Source organism: Ipomoea nil, unplaced genomic scaffold (genome assembly GCF_001879475.1).
Source record: "Ipomoea nil cultivar Tokyo-kokei standard unplaced genomic scaffold, Asagao_1.1 scaffold2283, whole genome shotgun sequence".
In the NCBI taxonomy this organism is placed as follows: Eukaryota; Viridiplantae; Streptophyta; class Magnoliopsida; order Solanales; family Convolvulaceae; genus Ipomoea; species Ipomoea nil.
In genome coordinates, this window is record NW_017618711.1 from 1,289,087 (window position 1) to 1,311,174 (window position 22,088).

The window sequence follows — 22,088 nt, forward strand, 5'->3', positions numbered from 1 at the left end:
AGAGAAGAATTTAATATCAAATTTCAAGTGATTTGTTTGATTTAGTTCTTCTACCCCAATTTTGTCAACTAATAAATAGTATTTGGGAATAAAGTCAAAATTTAATGTTATGAGTGGGCGTGCCGGAGTGGTTATCGTGCATGACTAGAAATCATGTGGGATTTGCCCGTGTAGGTTCGAATCTTGTCCCTCACGTTTCTTTGTTGTCACCCAATTGGTAGTATTTAAGAGAAGAATTTAATATCAAATTTCAAGTGATTTGTTTGATTTAGTTCTCTTACCCCAATTTTGTCAACTACCAAGTAGTATTTGGGAAAAAAGTCAAAATTTAATGTCAAGAGTGGGCGTGCCGGAGTGTTTATCGTGCGAATCATGCTGCTCACGTTTCTTATCTATCACCCAATAGGTTGTATTTACGAGAAGAATTTAATTTCAAATTTCAATTGATTTGTTTGATTTAGTTCTTCTACCCCAATTTTGTAAACTAATTAATATAATTTCGGAAAAAAGTCAAAATTTAATGCCAAGAGTGGGCGTGCCGGAGTGGGTATCGGGCATAACTAGAAATCATGTGGGCTTTGCCCGCGCAGGTTCGAATCCTGCCGCTCATGTTTCTTTGTTGTCACCAAATAGGTTGTATTTAAGAGAAGAATTTAATATCAAATTTCAAGTGATTTGTTTGATTTAGTTCTACTAACCATATTTTGTCAACTAATAAATAGAATTTGGGAATAAAGTCAAAATTTAATGTTATGAGTGGGCGTGCCGGAGTGGTTATCGGGCATGGATAGGAATCATGTGGGCTTTGCCCGCGCAGGTTCGAGGTTCGAATCCTGCCGCTCACGTTTCTTTGCTGTCACCAAGTAGGTTGTATTTAAGAGAAGAATTTAATATCAAATTTCAAGTGATTTGTTTGATTTAGTTCTTCAACCCCAATTTTGTCAACTAATAAATAGCATTTGGGAATAAAGTCAAAATTTAATGTTAAGAGTGGGTGTGGTGGAGTGGTTATTGAGCATAACTAGAAATCATGTGGGCTAAGCCCGCGCAGGTTCGAACCCTGCCGCTCACGTTTCTTTGCTGTCACCCAATTGGTAGTATTTAATATCAAATTTCAAGTGATTTTTTTTTATTTAATTCTTCTACCACAATTTTGTCAACTAATAAATAGTATTTAGGAAAAAAGTCAAAATTTAATTTTAAGAGTGGGCGTGCCGGAGTGGTTATCGGGCATGACTTGAAATCATGTGGGCTTTGCCCGTGTAGGTTTGAATCCTGCCGCTCACGTTTCTTTGCTGTCAACAAATAGGTAGTATTTAAGAGAAGAATTTAATATCAAATTTCAAGTTATTTGTTTGATTTAGTTCTTCTACCCCAATTTTGTCAACTAATAAATAGAAATTAGGAATAAAGTCAAAATTTAATGTTAAGAGTGGGCGTGTCGGAGTGGTTATCGTGCATGACTAGAAATCATGTGGGATTTGCCCGTGTAGGTTCGAATCTTGTCGCTCACGTTTCTTTGTTGTCACCCAATAGGTAGTATTTAAGAGAAGAATTTAATATCAAATTTCAAGTGATTTGTTTGATTTAGTTCTCTTACCTCAATTTTTTCAACTAACAAGTAGTATTTGGAAAAAAAGTCAAAATTTAATGTCAAGAGTGGGCATGCCGGAGTGCTTATCGGGCATAACTTGAAATCATGTGGGCTTTGCCCGCGCAGGTTCGAATCATGCCGCTCACGTTTTTTTGCTGTCACCAAATAGGTTGTATTTAAGAGAAGAATTTAATATCAAATTTCAAATGATTTGTTTGATTTAGTTCTTCTACCCCAATTTTGTAAACAAATAAATAGTATTTGGGAAAAAAGTCAAAATTTAATGTTAAGAGTGGGTGTGCCGGAGTGTTTATCGGGCATGACTAGAAATCATGAGGGTTTTGCCCGCACGGGTTCGAATCATGTTGCTCACGTTTCATTGCTGTCACCCAATAGGTTGTATTTAAAAGAAGAATTTAGTGTCAAATTTCAATTGATTTTTTTTATTTAGTTCTTCTACCCCAATTTTGTCAACTAATAAATAGTATTTGGGAAAAAAGTCAAAATTTAATGTTAAGGGTGGGCGTGCCGGAGTGGTTATCGGGCATGACTAGAAATCAAGTGGGCTTTGCCTGTGTAGGTTTGAATCCTGCCGCTCATGTTTCTTTGCTGTCACCAAATAGGTAGTATTTAAGAGAAGAATTTAATATCAAATTTCAAGTGATTTGTTTGATTTAGTTCTTCTACCCCAATTTTGTAAACTAATAAATAGAAATTGGGAATAAAGTCAAAATTTAATGTTATGAGTGGGCGTGTCGGAGTGGTTATTGTGCATGACTAGAAATCATGTGGGATTTGCCCGTGAAGGTTCAAATCTTGTCGCTCACGTTTCTTTGCTGTGACCCAATAGGTAGTATTTAAGAGAAGAATTTAATATCAAATTTCAAGTGATTTGTATGATTTAGTTCTCTTACCCCAATTTTGTCAACTAACAAGTAGTATTTGGGAAAAAAGTCAAAATTTAATGTCAAGAGTGGGCATGCCGGAGTGTTTATCGGGTATAACTTGAAATCATGTGGGCTGGGTATAACTTGAAATCATGTGGGCTTTGCCCGCGCAGGTTCGAATCATGCTGCTCACGTTTCTTAGCAATCACCAAATAGGTTGTATTTAAGAGAAGAATTTAATTGCAAATTTCAATTGATTTGTTTGATTTAGTTCTTCTACCCCAATTTTGTAAACTAATTAATATAATTTCGGAAAAAAGTCAAAATTTAATACCAAGAGTGGGCGTGTTGGAGTGGGTATCGGGCATGACTAGAAATCATGTGGGCTTTGCCCGTGCAGGTTCGAATCTTGCTGCTCATGTTTCTTTGCTGTCATCAAATTGGTTGTATTTAAGAGAAGAATTTAATATCAAATTTCAAGTGATTTGTTTGATTTAGTTCTTCTAACCCAATTTTGTCAACTAATAAATAGAATTTGGGAAAAATGTCAAAATTTAAAGTAACGAGTGGGCATGCCGGAGTGTTTATCGGGCATGACTAGAAATCATGAGGGCTTTGCCCGCACAGGTTCGAATCATGTTGCTCACGTTTCATTGCTGTCACCCAATTGGTTGTATTTAAGAGAAGAATTTAGTGTCAAATTTCAATTGATTTTTTTTATTTAGTTCTTCTACCCCAATTTTGTCAACTAATAAATAGTATTTGGGAAAAAAGTCAAATTTTAATGTTAAGAGTGGGCGTGCCGGAGTGGTTATCAGGCATGACTAGAAATCATATGGGCTTGCGTAGGTTCGAATCTTGCCGCTCACGTTTTAATGCTGTCACCCAATAGGTAGAATTTAATATTAAATTTCAAGTGATTTGTTTGATTTAGTTCTTCTACCCCAATTTTTTCAACTAACAAGTAGTATTTGGGAAGAGTGGGCATGCCGGAGTGTTGTGGGCTTTGCCCGCGCAGGTTCGAATCATGCTGCTCACGTTTCTTCGCTATGACCCAATAGGTTGTATTTAAGAGAAGAATTTAATTTCAAATTTCAATTGATTTGTTTGATTTAGTTCTTCTACCCCAATCTTGTAAACTAATTCATATAATTTCGGAAAAAAATCAAAATTTAACCCCAAGAGTGGGCGTGTCGGAGTGGTTATTGGGCATGACTAGAAATCATGTGGGCTTTGCCCGCGCAGGTTCGAATCCAGCCGCTCACGTTTCTTTGCTGTCAACAAATAGGTTGTATTTAAGAGAAGAATTTAATATCAAATTTCAAGTGATTTGTTTGATTTAGTTCTTCTTCCCTAATTTTGAAAACTAACAAATAGAATTTGGGAATAAAGTCAAAATTTAATTTTAAGAGTGGGCGTGTCGGAGTGGTTATCGAGCATGACTAGAAATAATGTGGGCTTTGCCTGTGCAGGTTCAAATCCTGCCGCTCACGTTTCTTTGCTGTCACCAAATAGGTAGTATTTAAGGGAAGAATTTAGTATCAAATTTCAAATGATTTGTTTGATTTAGTTCTCCTACCCCAATTTTGTCAACTAACAAGTAGTATTTGGGAAAAAAGTCAAAATTTAATGTCAAGAGTGGGCATGCCGGCGTGTTTATCGGGCATAACTAGAAATCATGTGGGCTTTGCCCACGCAGGTTCGAATCATGCTGCTCACGTTTCTTTGCTATCACACAATAGGTTGTATTTAAGAGAAGAATTTAATTTCAAATTTCAATTGATTTGTTTGATTTAGTTTTTCTACCCCAATTTTGTAAACTAATTAATATAATTTCGGAAAAAAGTCAAAATTTAATGCCAAGAGTGGGCGTGCTGGAGTGGTTATCAGGCTTGACTAGAAATCATGTGGACTTTGCTTGCGTGGGTTCAAATCCTGCTGCTCACGTTTCTTTGCTGTCACCAAATAGGTTGTATTTAAGATAAGAATTTAATATCAAATTTGAAGTGATTTGTTTGATTTAGTTCTTCTACCCCAATTTTGTCAACTAATAAATAGAATTTGGGAATAAAGTCAAAATTTAATGTTAAGAGTGGGCGTGCCGCAGTGGTTATCGGGCATGACTAGAAATCATGTGGGCTTTGCCCAGGTTTGAATCCTGCCACTCACTTTTCTTTGCTGTCACCCAAATGGTAGTATTTAATATCAAATTTCAAGTGATTTTTTTTTATTTAGTTCTTCTACCCCAATTTTGTCAACTAATAATTAGTATTTGGGAAAAATGTCAAAATTTAATGTCAAGAGTGGGCATGCCGGAGTGTTTATCGGGCATGACTAGAAATCATGAGGGCTTTGCCCGCACAGGTTCGAATCATGTTGCTCACGTTTCATTGCTGTCACCCAATAGGTTGTATTTAAGAGAAGAATTTAGTGTCAAATTTCTATTGTTTTGTTTTATTTAGTTCTTCTACCCCAATTTTGTCAACTAATAAATAGTATTTAGGAAAAAAGTCAAAATTTAATGTTAAGAGTGGGCGTGCCGGAGTGGTTATCTGGCATGACTAGAAATCATAAAGGTTTTGCCTGGGCAGGTTCGAATTTCGCCGCTCACGTTTCTTTGCTGTCACCCAATAGGTAGAATTTAATATCAAATTTCAAGTGATTTGTTTGATTTAGTTCTTCTACCCCAATTTTGTCAACTAACAAGTAGTATTTCGGAAAAAAGTCAAAACTTAATGTCAAGAGTGGGTATGTCGGAGTGTTTATCGGGCATAACTAGAAATCATGTGGGCTTTGCCCGTGCAGGTTCGAATCATGCAGCTCATGTTTCTTTGCTATCACCCAATAGGATGTATTTAAGAGAAGAATTTAATTTAAAATTTCAATTGATTAGTTTGATTTAGTTCTTCTACCCCAATTTTGTAAACTAATAAATATTTTTTCTGAAAAAAATCAAAATTTAATGCCAAGAGTGGGCGTGCCGGAGTGGTTATTGGGCATGACTAGGAATCCTGTGGTCTTTGCCCGTGTTGGTTTGATTCTTGCCGCTCACATTTCTTTGCTGTAACTCAATAGGTTGTATTTAAAAGAAGAATTTAATGTCAAATTTTAATTGATTTGTTTGATTTTGTTCTTCTACCCCAATTTTGTCAACTAATAAATTGTATTTGGGGAAAAAATCAAAATTAAATGATTAGAGTGGGCGTGCCGGGGTGGTTATCGGGCATAACTAGAAATCATGTGGGCTTTGCCCGCGCAAATTTGAATCCTGCCGCTCACGTTTCTTTGCTGTCACCCAATAGGTTGTATTAAAGAGAAGAATCTAACGTCAAATTTCAATTGATTTGTTTGATTTAGTTTTTCTACACCAATTTTGTCAACCAATATATAGTATTTCGGAAAAAAGTCAATATTTAATGTCAAGAGTGGCATGCCGGAGTGGTTATCAGGCATGACTAGAAATCATGTGGGCTTTTCCCGCGCAAGTTTGAATCTTGTTGCTCACGTTTCTTTGATGTCACCCAATAGGTAGTAGTTAAGAGAAGAATTTAATGTCAAATTTCAAGTGATTTGTTTGATTTAGTTCTTCTACCCTAATTTTGTAAACAAATAAATAGTATTTGGGAAAAAAGTCAAAATTTAATGTCAAGAGTGGTCATGCCGGAGTGTTTATCGGGCATGACTAGAAATCATGAGGGCTTTGCCCGCACAGGTTCAAATCATGCTGCTCACATTACATTGCTGTCACCCAATAAGTTGTATTTAAGAGAAGAATTTAATGTCAAATTTCAATTGATTTGTTTTATTTTGTCCTTCTACCCCAATTTTGTCAACTAATAAATAGTATTTGGGAAAAAAGTAAAAATTTAATGTTAAGAGTGGGCGTGCCGGAGTGGTTATCGGGCATGACTAGAATTCATGTGGGCTTTGCCCGCGTAGATTCAAATCTTGTCGCTCATGTTTCTTTGTTGTCTCCAAATAGGTAGTATTTAAGAGAAGAATTTAAAATCAAATTTGAAGTGATTTGTTTGATTTAGTTCTTCTACCCCAATTTTGTCAACTAATAAATAGTAATTGGGAATATAGTCAAAATTTAATGTTAAGAGTGGGCGTGCCGGAGTGGTTATCGGGCATGACTAGAAATGATGTGGGTTTTGCCCGCGCAGGTTCGAATCTTGCCGCTCATGTTTCTTTGTTGTCACCCAAATAGGTAGTATTTAAGAGAAGAATTTAATATCAAATTTCAAGTGATTTGTTTGATTTAGTTTTTCTACCCCAATTTTGTCAACTAATAAATAGTAATTGGGAAAAAGTCCAAATTTAATGTTAAGAGTGGGCGTGCTGGAGTGGTTATCAGGCATGACTAGAATTCATGTGGGCTTTGCCCGCGCAGGTTCAAATCCTGCTGCTCACGTTTCTTTGTTGTCACCCAATAGGTAGTATTTACGAGAAGAATTAAATATCAAATTTCAAGTGATTTGTTTTATTTAGTCCTTCTACCCCAATTTTGTCAACTAATAAATAGTATTGGGAAAAAAAGTCAAAATTTAATGTTAAGGGTGGGCGTGCCGGAGTGGTTATCGGGCATGACTAGAAATCATGTGGGCTTTGCCCGCGTAGGTTCGAATCATGCTGCTCACGTTTCTTTGCTGTCACCCAATAGGTAGTATTTAAGAGAAGAATTTAATATCAAATTTCAAGTGATTTATTTAATTTAGTTCTTCTACCCCAATTTTGTCAACTAATAAATAGTAATTGGGAATAAAGTCAAAATTTAATGTTAAGAGTGGGCGTGCCAGAGTGGTTATCGGGCATGACTAGAAATCATGTGTGCTTTACTTGGGCAGGTTCGAATCCTGCTGCTCATGTTTCTTTGTTGTCACCCAATAGGTAGTATTTAAGAGAAGAATTTAATATCAAATTTCAAGTGATTTTTTTTATTTAGTTCTTCTACCCCAATTTTGTCAACTAATAATTAGTATTTGGGAAAAAAGTCAAAATTTATTGTCAAGAGTGGCGTGCCGGATTGGTTATCGGGCATGACTAGAAATGATGTGGCTTTTCCTGCGCAGGTTTGAATCTTGCTGCTCACGTTTCTTTGATGTCATCCAATCGGTAGTAGTTAACAGAAGAATTTAATGTCAAATTTCAAGTGATTTGTTTGATTTAGTTTTTCTATCCGAATTTTGTCAAATAATAAATAGTATTTAGGAAAACAGTCAAAATTTAACGTCAAGAGTGGGCATGCCGGAGTGGTTATTGGGCATGACTAGAAATCATGTGGGCTTTGCTTGCGCAGGTTCGAATCCTGCTGCTCATATTTCTTTGTTGTCACCCAATAGATAGTATTTAAGAGAAGAATTTAATATCAAATTTCAAGTGATTTTTTTTATTTAGTTCTTCTACCCCAATTTTGTCAACTAATAATTAGTATTTGGGAAAAAAGTCAAAATTTAATGATAAGAGTGGCGTGCCGGAGTGGTTATCGGGCATGACTAGAAATCATGTGGGTTTTTCCTGCGCTGGTTTGAATCTTGCTGCTCACGTTTCTTTGATGTCACCCAATCGGTAGTAGTTAACAGAAGAATTTAATGTCAAATTTCAAGTGATTTGTTTGATTTAGTTTTTCTACCCAAATTTTGTCAACTAATAAATAGTATTTAGGAAAAAAGTCAAAATTTAATGTCAAGAGCGGGCGTGCCGTAGTGATTATCGGGCATGACTAGAAATCATGTGGGCTTTACTCGCGTAGGTTCAAATCTTGCTGGTCACTTTTCTTTGCTGTCACCAAATAGGTAGTATTAAAGAGAAGAATTTAATATGAAATTTCAAGTGATTTGTTTGATTTAGTTCTTCTACCCCAATTTTATCAACTAAGAAATAGTAATTGGGAATAAAGTCAAAATTTAATTTTAAGAGTGGGCGTGCTGGAATTGTTATCGGGCATGACTAGAAATTATGTGGGCTTTATCCGCGTAGGTTTGAATCTTGCTGCTCATGTTTCTTTGTTGTCACCCAATAGGTAGTATTTAAGAGAAGAATTTAATATCAAATTTCAATTGATTATATTTGTTTTATTTAGTCCTTCTACCCCAATTTTGTCAACTAATAAATAGTATTTGGAAAAAAAGTCAAAATTTAATGTTAAGAGTGGGCGTGCCGGAGTGGTTATTGGGCATGACTAGAAATCATGTGGGCTTTTCCCGCGTAGGTTTGAATCCTGCCGCTCACGTTTCTTTTCTGTCACCAAATAGGTAGTATTTAAGAGAAGAATTTAATATCAAATTTCAAGTGATTTGTTTGATTTAGTTCTTATACCCCAATTTTGTCAACTAATAAATAGTAATTGGGAATAAAGTCAAAATTTAATGTTAAGAGTGGGCGTGCCGGAGTCGTTATTGGGCATGACTAGAAATCAAGGGAGCTCTACCCGTGCAGGCTCGAATCCTGTTGCTCACGTTTCTTTGTTGTCACCCAATAGGTTGTATTTAAGAGAAGAATTTAATATCAAATTTCAAGTGATTTTTTTTATTTAGTTCTTCTACCCCAATTTTGTCAACTAATAATTAGTATTTGGGAAAAAAAATCAAAATTTAACGTCAAGAGTGACGTGCCGGAGTGGTTATCGGGCATGACTAAAAATCATGTGGGCTTTTCCTGCGTAGGTTTGAATCTTGCTGCTCACGTTTCTTTGATGTCACCCAATCGGTAGTAGTTAACAGAAGAATTTAATGTCAAATTTCTAGTGATTTGTTTGATTTAGTTTTTCTACCCAAATTTTGTCAACAAATAAGTATTATTTAGGAAAAAAGTCAAAATTTCATGTTAAGAGTGGGCGTGCCGGAGTGGTTATCGGGCATGACTAGAAATCATGTGGGCTTTGCCCGCGTAGGTTTGAACCCTGCTGCTCAGGTTTCTTTGTTGTCACCCAATAGGTAGTATTTAAGAGAAGAATTTAATATCAAATTTCAAGTGATTTTTTTTATTTAGTTCATCTACCCCAATTTTGTCAACTAATAATTACTATTTGGGAAAAAAGTCAAAATTTAATGTCAAGAGTGGCGTGCCGGAGTGGTTATCGGGCATGACTAGAAATCATGTGGGCTTTTCCTGCGCAGGTTTGAATCTTGCTGCTCTCGTTTCTTTGATGTCACCCAATCGGTAGTAGTTAACAGAAGAATTTAATGTCAAATTTCAAGTGATTTGTTTGATTTAGTTTTTCGACACAAATTTTGTCAATTGATAAATAGTATTTAGGAAAAAAGTCAAAATTTAATGTCAAGAGAGGGCATGCCGGAGTGGTTATCGGGCATGACTAGAAATCATGTAGGCTTTGCTCGCGTAGGTTTGAATCTTGCTGCTCATGTTTCTTTGCTGCCACGAAATAAGTAGTATTAAAGAGAAGAATTTAATATCAAATTTCAAGTTATTTGTTTGATTTAGTTCTTCTACCCCAATTTTGTCAACTAATAAATAGTAATTGGGAAAAAGTCCAAATTTAATGTTAAGAGTGGGCGTGCCGAAGTGGTTATCGGGCATGACTAGAATTCATGTGGGCTTTGCCTACGCAGGTTCAAATCTTGCTGCTCACGTTTCTTTGTTGTCACCCAATAGGTAGTATTTACGAGAAGAACTTAATATCAAATTTCAATTGATTTGTTTTATTTAGTCCTTCTACCCCAATTTTGTCAACTAATAAATAGTATTGGGAAAAAAAGTCAAAATTTAATGTTAAGGGTGGGTGTGGCGGAGTGGTTATTGGGCATGACTAGAAATCATGTGGGCTTTGCCCGCGTAGGTTTGAATCATGCCGCTCACGTTTCTTTGCTGTCACCCAATAGGTAGTATTTAAGAGAAGAATTTAATATCAAATTTCAAGTGATTTATTTAATTTAGTTCTTCTACCCCAATTTTGTCAACTAATAAATAGTAATTGGGAATAAAGTCAAAATTTAATGTTAAGAGTGGGTGTGCCAGAGTGGTTATTGGGCATGACTAGAAATCATATGTGCTTTACTTGCGCAGGTTCGAATCCTGCTGCTCATGTTTCTTTGTTGTCACCCAGTTGGTAGTATTTAAGAGAAGAATTTAATATCAAATTTCAAGTGATTTTTTTTTATTTAGTTCTTCTACCCCAATTTTGTCAACTAGTAATTAGTATTTGGGAAAAAAGTCAAAATTTAATGTCAAGAGTGGCGTGCCGGAGTGGTTATCGGGCATGACTAGAAATGATGTGGGCTTTTCCTGCGCAGGTTTGAATCTTGCTGCTCACGTTTCTTTGATGTCATCCAATCGGTAGTAGTTAACAGAAGAATTTAATGTCAAATTTCAAGTGATTTGTTTGATTTAGTTTTTCTACCCGAATTTTGTCAAATAATAAATAGTATTTAGGAAAACAATCAAAATTTAACGTCAAGAGTGGGCATGCCGGAGTGGTTATCGGGCATGACTAGAAATCATGTCGGCTTTGCTTGCGCAGGTTCGAATCCTGTTGCTCATGTTTCTTTGTTGTCACCCAATAGGTAGTATATAAGAGAAGAATTTAATATCAAATTTCAAGTGATTTTTTTTATTTAGTTCTTCTACCCCAATTTTGTCAACTAATAATTAGTATTTGGGAAAAAAGTCAAAATTTAATGACAAGAATGGCGTGCCGGAGTGGTTATCGGGCATGACTAGAAATCATGTGGGTTTTTCCTGCGCAGGTTTGAATCTTGCTGCTCACGTTTCTTTGATGTCACCCAATCGATAGTAGTTAACAGAAGAATTTAATGTCAAATTTCAAGTGATTTGTTTGATTTAGTTTTTCTACCCAAATTTGGTAACCTAATAAATAGTATTTAGGAAAAAAGTCAAAATTTAATGTCAAGAGTGGGCGTGTCGGAGTGATTATTGGGCATGACTAGAAATCATGTGGGCTTTACTCGCGTAGGTTCGAATCTTGCCGCTCACTTTTCTTTGCTGTCACCAAATAGGTAGTATTAAAGAGAAGAATTTAATATGAAATTTCAAGTGATTTGTTTGATTTAGTTCTTCTACCCCGATTTTATCAACTAAGAAATAGTAATTGGGAATAAAGTCAAAATTTAATTTTAAGAGTGGGCGTGCTGGAATGGTTATCGGGCATGACTAGAAATAATGTGGGCTTTGCCCGAGCAGGTTCGAATCTTGCTGCTCATGTTTCTTTGTTGTCACCCAATAGGTAGTATTTAAGAGAAGAATTTAATATCAAATTTCAATTGATTATATTTGTTTTATTTAGTCCTTCTACCCCAATTTTGTCAACTAATAAATAGTATTTGGAAAAAAAAGTCAAAATTTAATGTTAAGAGTGGGCGTGCCGGAGTGGTTATTGGGCATGACTAGAAATCATGTGGGCTTTTCCCGCGTAGGTTTGAATCCTGCCGCTCACGTTTCTTTTCTGTCACCAAATATGTAGTATTTAAGAGAAGAATTTAATATCAAATTTCAAGTGATTTGTTTGATTTAGTTATTATACCCCAATTTTGTCAACTAATAAATTGTAATTGGGAATAAAGTCAAAATTTAATGTTAAGAGTGGGCGTGCCGGAGTCGTTATTGGGCATGACTAGAAATCAATGGAGCTCTACCCGTGCAGGCTCGAATCCTGTTGCTCAAGTTTCTTTGTTATCACCCAATAGGTAGTATTTAAGAGAAGAATTTAATATCAAATTTCAAGTGATTTTTTTTATTTAGTTCTTCTACCCCAATTTTGTCAACTAATAATTAGTATTTGGGAAAAAAAATCAAAATTTAATGTCAAGAGTGACGTGCCGGAGTGGTTATCGGGCATGACTAAAAATCATGTGGGCTTTTCCTGCGTAGGTTTGAATCTTGCTGCTCACGTTTCTTTGATGTCACCCAATCGGTAGTAATTAACAGAAGAATTTAATGTCAAATTTCAAGTGATTTGTTTGATTTAGTTTTTCTACCCAAATTTTGTCAACAAATAAGTATTATTTAGGAATAAAGTCAAAATTTCATGTTAAGAGTGGGCGCGCCGGAGTGGTTATCGGGCATGACTAGAAATCATGTGGGCTTTGCCCGCGTAGGTTTGAATCCTACTGCTCAGGTTTCTTTGTTGTCACCCAATAGGTTGTATTTAAGTGAAGAATTTAATATCAAATTTCAAGTGATTTTTTTTATTTAGTTCATCTACCCCAATTTTGTCAACTAACAATTACTATTTGGGAAAAAAGTCAAAATTTAATGTCAAGAGTGGCGTGCCGGAGTGGTTATCGGGCATGACTAGAAATCATGTGGGCTTTTCCTGCGCAGGTTTGAATATCGCTGCTCTCGTTTCTTTGATGTCACCCAATCGGTAGTAGTTAACAGAAGAATTTAATGTCAAATTTCAAGTGATTTGTTTGATTTAGTTTTTCGACACAAATTTTGTCAACTGATAAATAGTATTTAGGAAAAAAGTCAAAATTTAATGTCAAGAGAGGGCATGCCGGAGTGGTTATCGGGCATAACTAGAAATCATGTAGGCTTTGCTCGCGTAGGTTTGAATCTTGCTGCTTATGTTTCTTTGCTGCCACGAAATAAGTAGTATTAAAGAGAAGAATTTAATATCAAATTTCAAGTTATTTGTTTGATTTAGTTTTTCTACTCCAATTTTGTCAACTAATAAATAGTAATTGGGAAAAAGTCCAAATTTAATGTTAAGAGTGGGCGTGCTGGAGTGGTTATCAGGCATGACTAAAATTCATGTGGGCTTTGCCCGCGCAGGTTCAAATCTTGCTGCTCATGTTTCTTTGTTGTCACCCAATAGGTAGTATTTACGAGAAGAACTTAATATCAAATTTCAATTGATTTGTTTTATTTAGTCCTTCTACCCCAATTTTGTCAACTAATAAATAGTATTGGGAAAAAAAGTCAAAATTTAATGTTAAGGGTGGGCGTGCCGGAGTGGTTATCGGGCATGACTAGAAATCATGTGGGCTTTGCCCGCGTAGGTTCGAATCATGCTTCTCACGTTTCTTTGCTGTCACCCAATAGGTAGTATTTAAGAGAAGAATTTAATATCAAATTTCAAGTGATTTATTTAATTTAGTTCTTCTACCCCAATTTTGTCAACTAATAAATAGTAATTGGGAATAAAGTCAAAATTTAATGTTAAGAGTGGGCGTGCCAGAGTGGTTATCGGGCATGACTAGAAATCATGTGTGCTTTACTCGCGCAGGTTCGAATCCTGCTGCTCATGTTTCTTTGTTGTCACCCAATAGGTAGTATTTAAGAGAAGAATTTAATATCAAATTTCAAGTGATTTTTTTTATTTAGTTCTTCTACCCCAATTTTGTCAACTAATAATTAGTATTTGGGAAAAAAGTCAAAATTTAATGTCAAGAGTGGCGTGCCGGAGTGGTTATCGGGCATGACTAGAAATGATGTGGCTTTTCCTGCGCAGGTTTGAATCTTGCTGCTCACGTTTCTTTGATGTCATCCAATCGGTAGTAGTTAACAGCAGAATTTAATGTCAAATTTCAAGTGATTTGTTTGATTTAGTTTTTCTACCCGAATTTTGTCAAATAATAAATAGTATTTAGGAAAACAGTCAAAATTTAACGTCAAGAGTGGGCATGCCGGAGTGGTTATTGGGCATGCCTAGAAATCATGTGGGCTTTGCTTGCGCAGGTTCGAATCTTGCTGCTCATGTTTCTTTGTTGTCACCCAATAGGTAGTATTTAAGAGAAGAATTTAATATCAAATTTCAAGTGATTTTTTTTATTTAGTTCTTCTACCCCAATTTTGTCAACTAATAATTAGTATTTGGGAAAAAAGTCAAAATTTAATGATAAGAGTGGCGTGCCGGAGTGGTTATCGGGCATGACTAGAAATCATGTGGGCTTTTCACGCGCAGGGTTGAATCTTTCTGCTCAAGTTTCTTTGATGTCACCCAATAGGTTGTACTGAAGAGAAGAATTTAATGTCAAAATTCAACTGATTTGTTTGATTTAGTTCATCTACCTCAATTTTTTCAACAAATAATATTATTTGGGAAAAAAGTCAAAATTTAATGTAAAGAGTGGGCATGCCGGAGTGTTTATTGGGCATGAGAAGAAATCATGTGGGCTTTGCCCGCACAGGCTCGAATCTTGCTGCTCACGTTTCTTTGCTGTCATCCAATAGGTTGTATTTAAAAGAAGAATTTAATGTCAAATATGAATTGATTTGTTTGATTTAGTTCTTCTACCCCAATTTTGTCAAATAATAAATAGTATTTGGGAAAAAAGTCAAAATTAAATGACAAGAGTGGACGTGCCGGAATGGTTATCGGGCATAACTAGAAATCATGTGGGCTTTGCCCGTGCAGGTTTGAATCCTACCACTCACGTTTCTTTGCTGTCACCCAATAGGTTGTAGTAAAGAAAAGAATTTAATGTCAAATTTGAATTGATTTGTTTGATTTAGTTTTTCTACCCCAATTTTGTCAACTAATAAATAGTATTTGGGAAAAAAGTCAAAATTTAATGTCAAGAGTGGCGTGCCGGAGTGGTTATCAGGCATGACTAGAAATCATGTGGGTTTTGCCCGCGCAGGTTCGGATCCTGTCGCTCACATTTCTTTGATGTCACTCAATATGTAGTATTTAAGAGAAGAATTTAAGGTCAAATTTCAAGTGATTTGTTTGATTTAGTTCTTCTACCACTATTTTGTCAACAAATAATAATATTTGGGAAAAAAGTCAAAATTTAATGTCAAGAATGGGCTTGCTAGAGTGGTTATCGAGCATGACTAGAAATAGTGTGGGCTTTGCCCGCGTAGGTTTGAATCCTGCTGCTCACGGTTCATTGTTGACACCCAATAAGTTGTATTTAAGAGAAGAATTTAATATCAAATTTCCAGTGATTTGTTTGATTTAGTTCTTCTACCCCAATTTTGACAACTAATAAATAGTATTTGGGAAAAAAGTCAAAATTTAATGTAAAGAGTGGGTATGCCGGAGTGGTTATCGGGCGTGACTAGAAATCATGTGGTTTTTGCCCGCACCCAATTTTGAAGTCAAAATTTAATGTAAAGAGTGGGTATGCCGGAGTGGTTATCGGGCATGACTAGAAATCATGTGGTCTTTGCCCGCACAGGTTCGAATGTTACTGCTCATGTTTCTTTGCTGTCACCCAATAGGTTGCATTTAAGAGAAGAATTTAATATTAAATTTCAATTGATTTGTTTGATTTAGTTCTTCTACCCCAATTTTGTTAACTAACAAATAGCATTTCGGAAAAAAGTCAAAATTTAATGTCAAGAGTGGGCGTGCCGGAGTTGCTATTAAGCATGACAAAAATCATGTGGGCTTTGCCTGCGCAGGTTCGGATCCTGTCGCTCACGTTTCATTGATGTCACCCAATAGGTAGTATTTAAGAGAAGAATTTAATGTCAAATTTCAAGTGATTTGTTTGATTTAGTTCTTCTATCTCAATTTTGACAACTAATAATAGTATTTGGGAAAAAAAGTCAAAATTTAATTTCAAGAGTGGGCGTGTAGGATTGGTTATTGGATATGACTAGAAATCATGTGTGATTTACTCATGTGTCTTTGTTGTCACCCAATAGGTAGTATTTAAGATATTAAGAATTTAATGTCAAATTTCAAGTGATTTGATTGATTTAGTTCTTCTACCCCAATTTTGTCAACTAATAAGTAGTATTTGGGAAAAAATGCAAAATTTAAGTTTAAAAGTGGGCGTGCTAGAGTGGTTCTCGGGTATGACTAGAAATTATATCGGCTTTGCTCGCGCAGGTTCTAATCCTATCGCTCACATTTCTTTGTTGTCACCAAATAGGTTGTATTTAAGAGAAAAATTTAACGTGAAATTTCAAGTGATTTGTTTGATTTAGTTCTTCTACCCCAATTTTGTCAACAAATAATATTATTTGTGAAAAAAGTCAAAATATAATGTCAACAGTAGGTGTGTCGGAGTGGCTATCGAGAATGACTAGTAATCATATGGGCATTGCCCCCGCAGGTTCAAGTCCAGTCGCTCATGTTTCTTTGCTTCACCCAATAGGTTGTATTTAAGAGACAAATTTAATGTCAAATTTCAATTGATTTGTTTGATTTAGTTCTTCGACCCCAATTTTGACAACTAATAAATAGTATTTGGGGAAAAAGTCAAAATTTAATGTCAAGAGTGGGCGTGCTGGAGTGGTTATCAGGCATGACTAGAAATCATGTCTGTTTCGACCGCGTAGGATTGAATCCTGCCGCTCACGTTTCTATGCGGTCACCCAATAGGTAGTATTTAAGAGAAGAATATAATATCAAATTTCAAGTGATTTGTTTGATATAGTTCTTCTACCCCAATTTTGTCAACTAATAAGTAGTATTTTGGAAAAAAGTCAAAATTTAATGTCAAGAGTGGGCTTGCCGGTGTGTTTATCGGGCATGACTAGAAATCATGAGGTTTTTGCCCGCACAGGTTCGAATCATGTTGCTCACGTTTCTTTGATGTCACCCAATAGGTTGCATTTTAGAGAATAATTTAATGTCAAATTTCAATTGATTTGTTTGATTTAGTTCTTCTACCCCAATTTTGTAAACTAATAAATAGTATTTTGGAAAAAAGTCAAAATTTAATGCCAAGAGTGGGTGTGCTGGAGTGGTTATCGTGCATGACTAGACTTCATGTTGGCTTTGCCCGCACAAGTTCGAATCTTATCGCTCACGTTTCTTTGCTGTCACCCAATTGGTAGTATTTAAGAGAAGAATTTAATATCAAATTTCAAGTGATTTTTTTTATATAGTTCTTCTACCCCAATTTTGTAAACTATTAAGTAGTATTTGGGAAAAAAGTTAAAATTTAATGTCAAGCGTGGGCATGCCGGAGTGTTTATCGGGCATGACTAGAAATCATGTGGGTTTTGCCCGCGCAGGTTTGAATCCTGCCGCACACGTTTCTTTGCTGTCACCCAATTGGTTGTATTAAAGAGAAGAATTTAACGTCAAAATTCAATTGATTTGTTTGATTTAAATTTTCTACCCCAATTTTTACAACTAATAAATAGTATTTGGAAAAAAAGTCAAAATTTGTTGTCAAGAGTGGCGTGCTGGAGTGGTTATCGGGCATGGCCTGTAATCATGTGGGCTTTTCCCGTGCAGGTTCGAATCCTGCCGCTCACGTTTCTTTGCTGTCAATTTTGTCAACTAATAAATAGTATTTGGGAAAAAAGTAAAAATTAAATGACAAGAGTGAGCGTGTCGGAGTGGTTACCGGGCATGACTAGAAATCATGTGGGCTTTTCCTGCGCAGGTTTAAATCGTGCCGCTCACGTTTCTTTGCTGTCACCCAACAGGTTTTATTAAAGACAAGAATTAAATGTTAAATTTCAATTGATTTGTTTGATTTAGATTTTCTACCCCAATTTTGTAAATTAATAAATAGTATTTGGAAAAAAAGTCAAAATTTAATGTCAAGAGTGGGCGTGCCGAAGTGGCTATCGGGCATGACAATAATCATGTGGGCTTTGCCCGCACAGGTTTGAATCCTGCCGCTCACGTTTCTTTGGTTCACCCAATAGGTTGTATTAAAGAGAAGAATTTAATGTCAAATTTCAATTTATTTGTTTGATTTCATTTTTCTACCCCAATTTTGTCAACTAATAAATAGTATTTGGGAAAAAAGTCAAAATTTAATGTCTAGAGTGGGCATGCCAGTGTGTTTATCGGGCATGACTAGAAATAATGAGGGCTTTGTCCGCACAGGTTCGAATCATGTTGCTCACGTTTCTTTGCTGTCACCCAATAGGTTGCATTTAAGAGAATAATTTAATGTCAAATTTCAATTGATTTGTTTGATTTAGTTCTCCTACCCCAATTTTGTAAAGTAATAAATAGTATATAGGAAAAAAGTCAAAATTTAATGCCAAGAGTAGGTGTGCTGGAGTGGTTATTGGGCATGACTAGACTTCATGTTGGCTTTGCCCGCGCAGGTTCGAATCTTACCGCTCATGTTTCTTTACTGTCACCCAATTGGTAGTATTTAGGAGAAGAATTTAATATCAAATTTCAAGTGATTTTTTTGATATAGTTCTTCTACCCCAATTTTGTAAACTAATAAGTAGTATTTGGGAAAAAATTCAAAATTTAATGTCAAGCGTGGGCATGCCGGAGTGTTTATCGGGCATGACTAGAAATCATGAGGGCTTTGCCCGCATAGGTCCGAATCATGAAACTAACGTTTCATTGCTGTCACCCAATAGTTTGTATTTAAAAGAAGAATTTAATGTCAAATTTTAATTGATTTGTTTGATTTAGTTCTTCTACCCCTATTTTGTCAACTAATAAATAGTATTTGGGAAAAAAGTCAATATTAAATGATAAGAGTGGGTGTGTCGGAGTGGTTATTGGGCATGACTAGAAATCATGTGGGTTTTGCTTGCGTAGGTTCGAATCCTGTCGCTCACGATTCTTTGATGTCACCCAACAGGTAGTATTTAAGAGAAGAATTTAATGACAAATTTCAAGTGAATTGTTTGATTTAGTTCTTCTACCTGAATTTTGTCAACTAATAATAGTATTTGGGAAAAAAAAAGTCAAAATTTAATTTTAAGAGTGGGCGTGTTGGATTGGTTATTGGATATGACTAGAAATCATGTGGGCTTTACTCGCGTATGTTCGAATCCTGTTGCTCATGTGTCTTTGTTGTCACCCAATAGGTAGTATTTAAGATATTAAGAATTTAATGTTAAATTTCAAGTGATTTGTTTGATTTAGTTCTTCTACCCCAATTTTGTCAACTAATAAGTAGTATTTGGAGAAAAAGTCAAAATTTAATGTTAATACCAAATCTTCCATTTTGACAATTTTTTTACAAAAACTTTATATGTTATATACTTCCGCTAGAGTCAACTAATAAATGGTATTTGGGAAAAAAAGTCAAAATTAAATGACAAGAGAGGGCGTGCCGGAGTGGTTATCGGGCATGACTTGAAATCATGTGGGCTTTGCCCGCGCATGTTTGAATCCTGCCGCTCACGTTTCTTTGCTGTCACCCAATAAGTTGTATTAAAGAGAAGAATTTAACGTCAAATTTCAATTGATTTGTTTGATTTTGTTTTTCTACCCCAATTTGTCAACTAATAAATAGTATTTGGAAAAACAAAGTCAAAATTTATTGTTAAAATTGGTGTGCCGGAGTGGTTATTGGGCATGACTAGAAATCATGTGGGCTTTTCCCGCGTAGGTTCGAATCCTGTCGCTCATGTTTCTTTGTTGTCAATTTTGACATCTAAAAAATAGTATTTTGGAAAAAAGTCAAAATTTAATGTAAAGAGTGGGTATGCCGGAGTGGTTATCGGGCATGACTAGAAATCATGTGGGCTTTGCCCGTGTAGGTTTGAATCCTGCCGCTCATGTTTATTTGCTGTCACCCAATTGGTTGTATTTAAAAGAAGAATTTAATGTCAAATTTCAAGTGATTTGTTTGATTTAGTTCTTCTACCCCAATTTTGTCAACTAATAAATAGTATTTGGGAAAAAAGTCAAAATTAAATGACAAGAGTGGGCGTGGCGGAGTGGTTATCGGGCATGACTAGAACTCATGGAATTGAATCCTACCGCTCACGTTTCTTTGCTATCACCCAATAGGTTGTATTAAAGAGAAGAATTTAACGACAAATTTCAATTGATTTGTTTGATTTAGATTTTCTACCCCAATTTTGTCAGCTAATAAATAGTATTTGGAAAAAAACTCAAAATTTAATGTCAAGAGTGGCGTGTCGGAGTGGTTATTGGGCATGACTAGAAATCATGTGGACTTTTCCCGCGTAGGTTTGAATCCTACCGCTCACTTTTCTTCGGTTTACCCAATAGTTTGTTTTTAAGAGAAGAATTTAATATCAAATTTCAAGTGATTTGTTTGATTTAGTTCTTCTACCCCAATTTTGTCAACTAATAAATAGTATTTTGGAAAAAAGTCAAAATTAAATGACTAGAGTGGGCGTGGGGGAGTGGTTATCGGGCATGACTAGAAATCATGTGGGCTTTGCCTACGCAGGTTTGAATCTTGCCGCTCACGTTCCTTTGCTGTCACCCAATAAGTTGTATTAAAGAGAAGAATTTAACGTCAAATTTCAATTATTTGTTTGATTTAGTTTTTCTACCCCAATTTTGTCAACTAATAAATAGTATTTGGAAAAAAAGTCAAAATTTAATGTCCCGAGTGGGCGTGCCGGAGTGGTTATCGGGCATGACAAAAATTATGTGGGGTTTGCCCGCGCAGGTTTGAATCCTGCCGCTCACGTTTCTTCGGTTTACCCAATAGGTTGTATTTAAGAGAAGAATTTAATATCAAATTTCAAGTGATTTGTTTGATTTAGTTCTTCTACCCCAATTTTTTCAACTAATAAATAGTATTTTAGAAAAAAGTCAAAATTTAATGCCAAGAGTAGGTGTTCCGAAGTGGTTATAGGGCATGACTAGAAATCATGTGGGCTTTGCCCGCATAGGTTCAAATCCTACCGCTTATGTTTCTTTGCTGTCACCCAATAGGTTGTATTTAAAAGAAGAATTTAATGTCAAATTTCAAGTGTAGTTCTTCTACCCCAATTTTGTCAACTAATAAATAGTATTTGGGAAAAAAGTCAAAATTTAATGTTAAGAGTGGGCGTGCCGGAGTGGTTATCGGGCATGACAAAAATCATGTGGGCTTTGCCCATTTAGGTTCAGATCCTGCCGCTGATGTTTCTTTGGTTCACCCAATAGGTTGTATTTAATAGAAGCATTAAATATCAAATTTCAAGTGATTTGTTTGATTTAGTTCTTCTACCCCAATTTTGTAAACTAATAAATAGTATTTGGGAAAAAAAAATTTAACGCCAAGAGTGGGTGTGCCGGAGTGGTTATTAGGAATGACTAGAATTCATTTAAGCTTTGTATGTGTAGGTTCGAATCTTATCGCTCACGTTTCTTTGCTGTCACCCAATAGGTTGTATTTAAAAGAAGAATTTAATGTCAAATTTCAAGTGATTTGTTTGATTTAGTTCTTCTACCCCAATTTTGTCAACTAATAAATAGTATTTGGGAAAAAAGTCAAAATTTAATGTCAAGAGTGGGATGCCGAAGTGGTTATAAGGTATGACTAGAAATCATGTGGGTTTTGCTCGTGTAGGTTCGAATCCTACCGCTCACGTTTCTTTGTTGTAATCCAATAGGTTGTATTTAAAAGAAGAATTTAATGTCAAATTTCAAGTGATTTGTTTGATTTAGTTCTTCTACCACAATTTTGTGAACTAATAAATAGTATTTGGGAAAAAAGTCAAAATTTAATGTCAAGAATGGGTGTGTCGGAGTGGTTATCGGGTATGATTAGAAATCATGTGGGCTTTGCCCGTGTAGGTTCGAATCTTGTCGCTCACGATTTTTTGATGTTACCCAATAGGTAGTATTTAAGAGAAGAATTTAATGACAAATTTCAAGTGATTTGTATGATTTAGTTCTTCTACCTCAATTTGTCAACTAATAATAGTATTTGGAAAAAAAAAGTCAAAATTTAATGTCAAGAGTGGGCGTGCAGGAGTGGCTAACGGGCATTACAAAAATCATGTGGGCTTTGCCCGTGCAGGTTTGAATCCTGTTGCTCACG

The 22,088-nt window shown here is 35.6% G+C and overlaps 22 non-coding genes across 22 annotated transcripts; all 22 read left to right on the forward strand.

The window, feature by feature from the left end:
- The first annotated feature begins 529 nt into the window (after nt 1-529).
- On the forward strand, nt 530-611 carry TRNAS-AGA. Its single transcript has one exon. It is a non-coding gene; the product is annotated as a tRNA-Ser (tRNA).
- Nucleotides 612-1,205: 594 nt separating this feature from the next.
- On the forward strand, nt 1,206-1,287 carry TRNAS-UGA. Its single transcript has one exon. It is a non-coding gene; the product is annotated as a tRNA-Ser (tRNA).
- A 145-nt stretch (nt 1,288-1,432) lies between these two features.
- Nucleotides 1,433-1,514, forward strand: TRNAS-AGA. Its single transcript has one exon. It is a non-coding gene; the product is annotated as a tRNA-Ser (tRNA).
- A 145-nt stretch (nt 1,515-1,659) lies between these two features.
- Nucleotides 1,660-1,741, forward strand: TRNAS-UGA. Its single transcript has one exon. It is a non-coding gene; the product is annotated as a tRNA-Ser (tRNA).
- Nucleotides 1,742-3,047: 1,306 nt separating this feature from the next.
- On the forward strand, nt 3,048-3,129 carry TRNAS-AGA. Its single transcript has one exon. It is a non-coding gene; the product is annotated as a tRNA-Ser (tRNA).
- Nucleotides 3,130-3,665: 536 nt separating this feature from the next.
- TRNAS-AGA lies at nt 3,666-3,747 on the forward strand. The gene has a single exon. It is a non-coding gene; the product is annotated as a tRNA-Ser (tRNA).
- A 145-nt stretch (nt 3,748-3,892) lies between these two features.
- Nucleotides 3,893-3,974, forward strand: TRNAS-AGA. Its single transcript has one exon. It is a non-coding gene; the product is annotated as a tRNA-Ser (tRNA).
- Nucleotides 3,975-4,784: 810 nt separating this feature from the next.
- TRNAS-AGA lies at nt 4,785-4,866 on the forward strand. Its single transcript has one exon. It is a non-coding gene; the product is annotated as a tRNA-Ser (tRNA).
- Nucleotides 4,867-6,586: 1,720 nt separating this feature from the next.
- On the forward strand, nt 6,587-6,668 carry TRNAS-AGA. Its single transcript has one exon. It is a non-coding gene; the product is annotated as a tRNA-Ser (tRNA).
- Nucleotides 6,669-6,813: 145 nt separating this feature from the next.
- Nucleotides 6,814-6,895, forward strand: TRNAS-AGA. Its single transcript has one exon. It is a non-coding gene; the product is annotated as a tRNA-Ser (tRNA).
- Nucleotides 6,896-7,040: 145 nt separating this feature from the next.
- TRNAS-AGA lies at nt 7,041-7,122 on the forward strand. Its single transcript has one exon. It is a non-coding gene; the product is annotated as a tRNA-Ser (tRNA).
- A 597-nt stretch (nt 7,123-7,719) lies between these two features.
- On the forward strand, nt 7,720-7,801 carry TRNAS-AGA. The gene has a single exon. It is a non-coding gene; the product is annotated as a tRNA-Ser (tRNA).
- An 830-nt stretch (nt 7,802-8,631) lies between these two features.
- Nucleotides 8,632-8,713, forward strand: TRNAS-AGA. The gene has a single exon. It is a non-coding gene; the product is annotated as a tRNA-Ser (tRNA).
- A 599-nt stretch (nt 8,714-9,312) lies between these two features.
- On the forward strand, nt 9,313-9,394 carry TRNAS-AGA. The gene has a single exon. It is a non-coding gene; the product is annotated as a tRNA-Ser (tRNA).
- A 597-nt stretch (nt 9,395-9,991) lies between these two features.
- On the forward strand, nt 9,992-10,073 carry TRNAS-AGA. The gene has a single exon. It is a non-coding gene; the product is annotated as a tRNA-Ser (tRNA).
- Nucleotides 10,074-10,899: 826 nt separating this feature from the next.
- Nucleotides 10,900-10,981, forward strand: TRNAS-AGA. The gene has a single exon. It is a non-coding gene; the product is annotated as a tRNA-Ser (tRNA).
- Nucleotides 10,982-11,812: 831 nt separating this feature from the next.
- Nucleotides 11,813-11,894, forward strand: TRNAS-AGA. Its single transcript has one exon. It is a non-coding gene; the product is annotated as a tRNA-Ser (tRNA).
- A 1,278-nt stretch (nt 11,895-13,172) lies between these two features.
- TRNAF-AAA lies at nt 13,173-13,254 on the forward strand. The gene has a single exon. It is a non-coding gene; the product is annotated as a tRNA-Phe (tRNA).
- Nucleotides 13,255-13,399: 145 nt separating this feature from the next.
- Nucleotides 13,400-13,481, forward strand: TRNAS-AGA. The gene has a single exon. It is a non-coding gene; the product is annotated as a tRNA-Ser (tRNA).
- Nucleotides 13,482-13,626: 145 nt separating this feature from the next.
- On the forward strand, nt 13,627-13,708 carry TRNAS-AGA. Its single transcript has one exon. It is a non-coding gene; the product is annotated as a tRNA-Ser (tRNA).
- Nucleotides 13,709-19,400: 5,692 nt separating this feature from the next.
- TRNAS-UGA lies at nt 19,401-19,482 on the forward strand. The gene has a single exon. It is a non-coding gene; the product is annotated as a tRNA-Ser (tRNA).
- A 296-nt stretch (nt 19,483-19,778) lies between these two features.
- Nucleotides 19,779-19,860, forward strand: TRNAS-AGA. The gene has a single exon. It is a non-coding gene; the product is annotated as a tRNA-Ser (tRNA).
- Nucleotides 19,861-22,088: the final 2,228 nt, after the last annotated feature.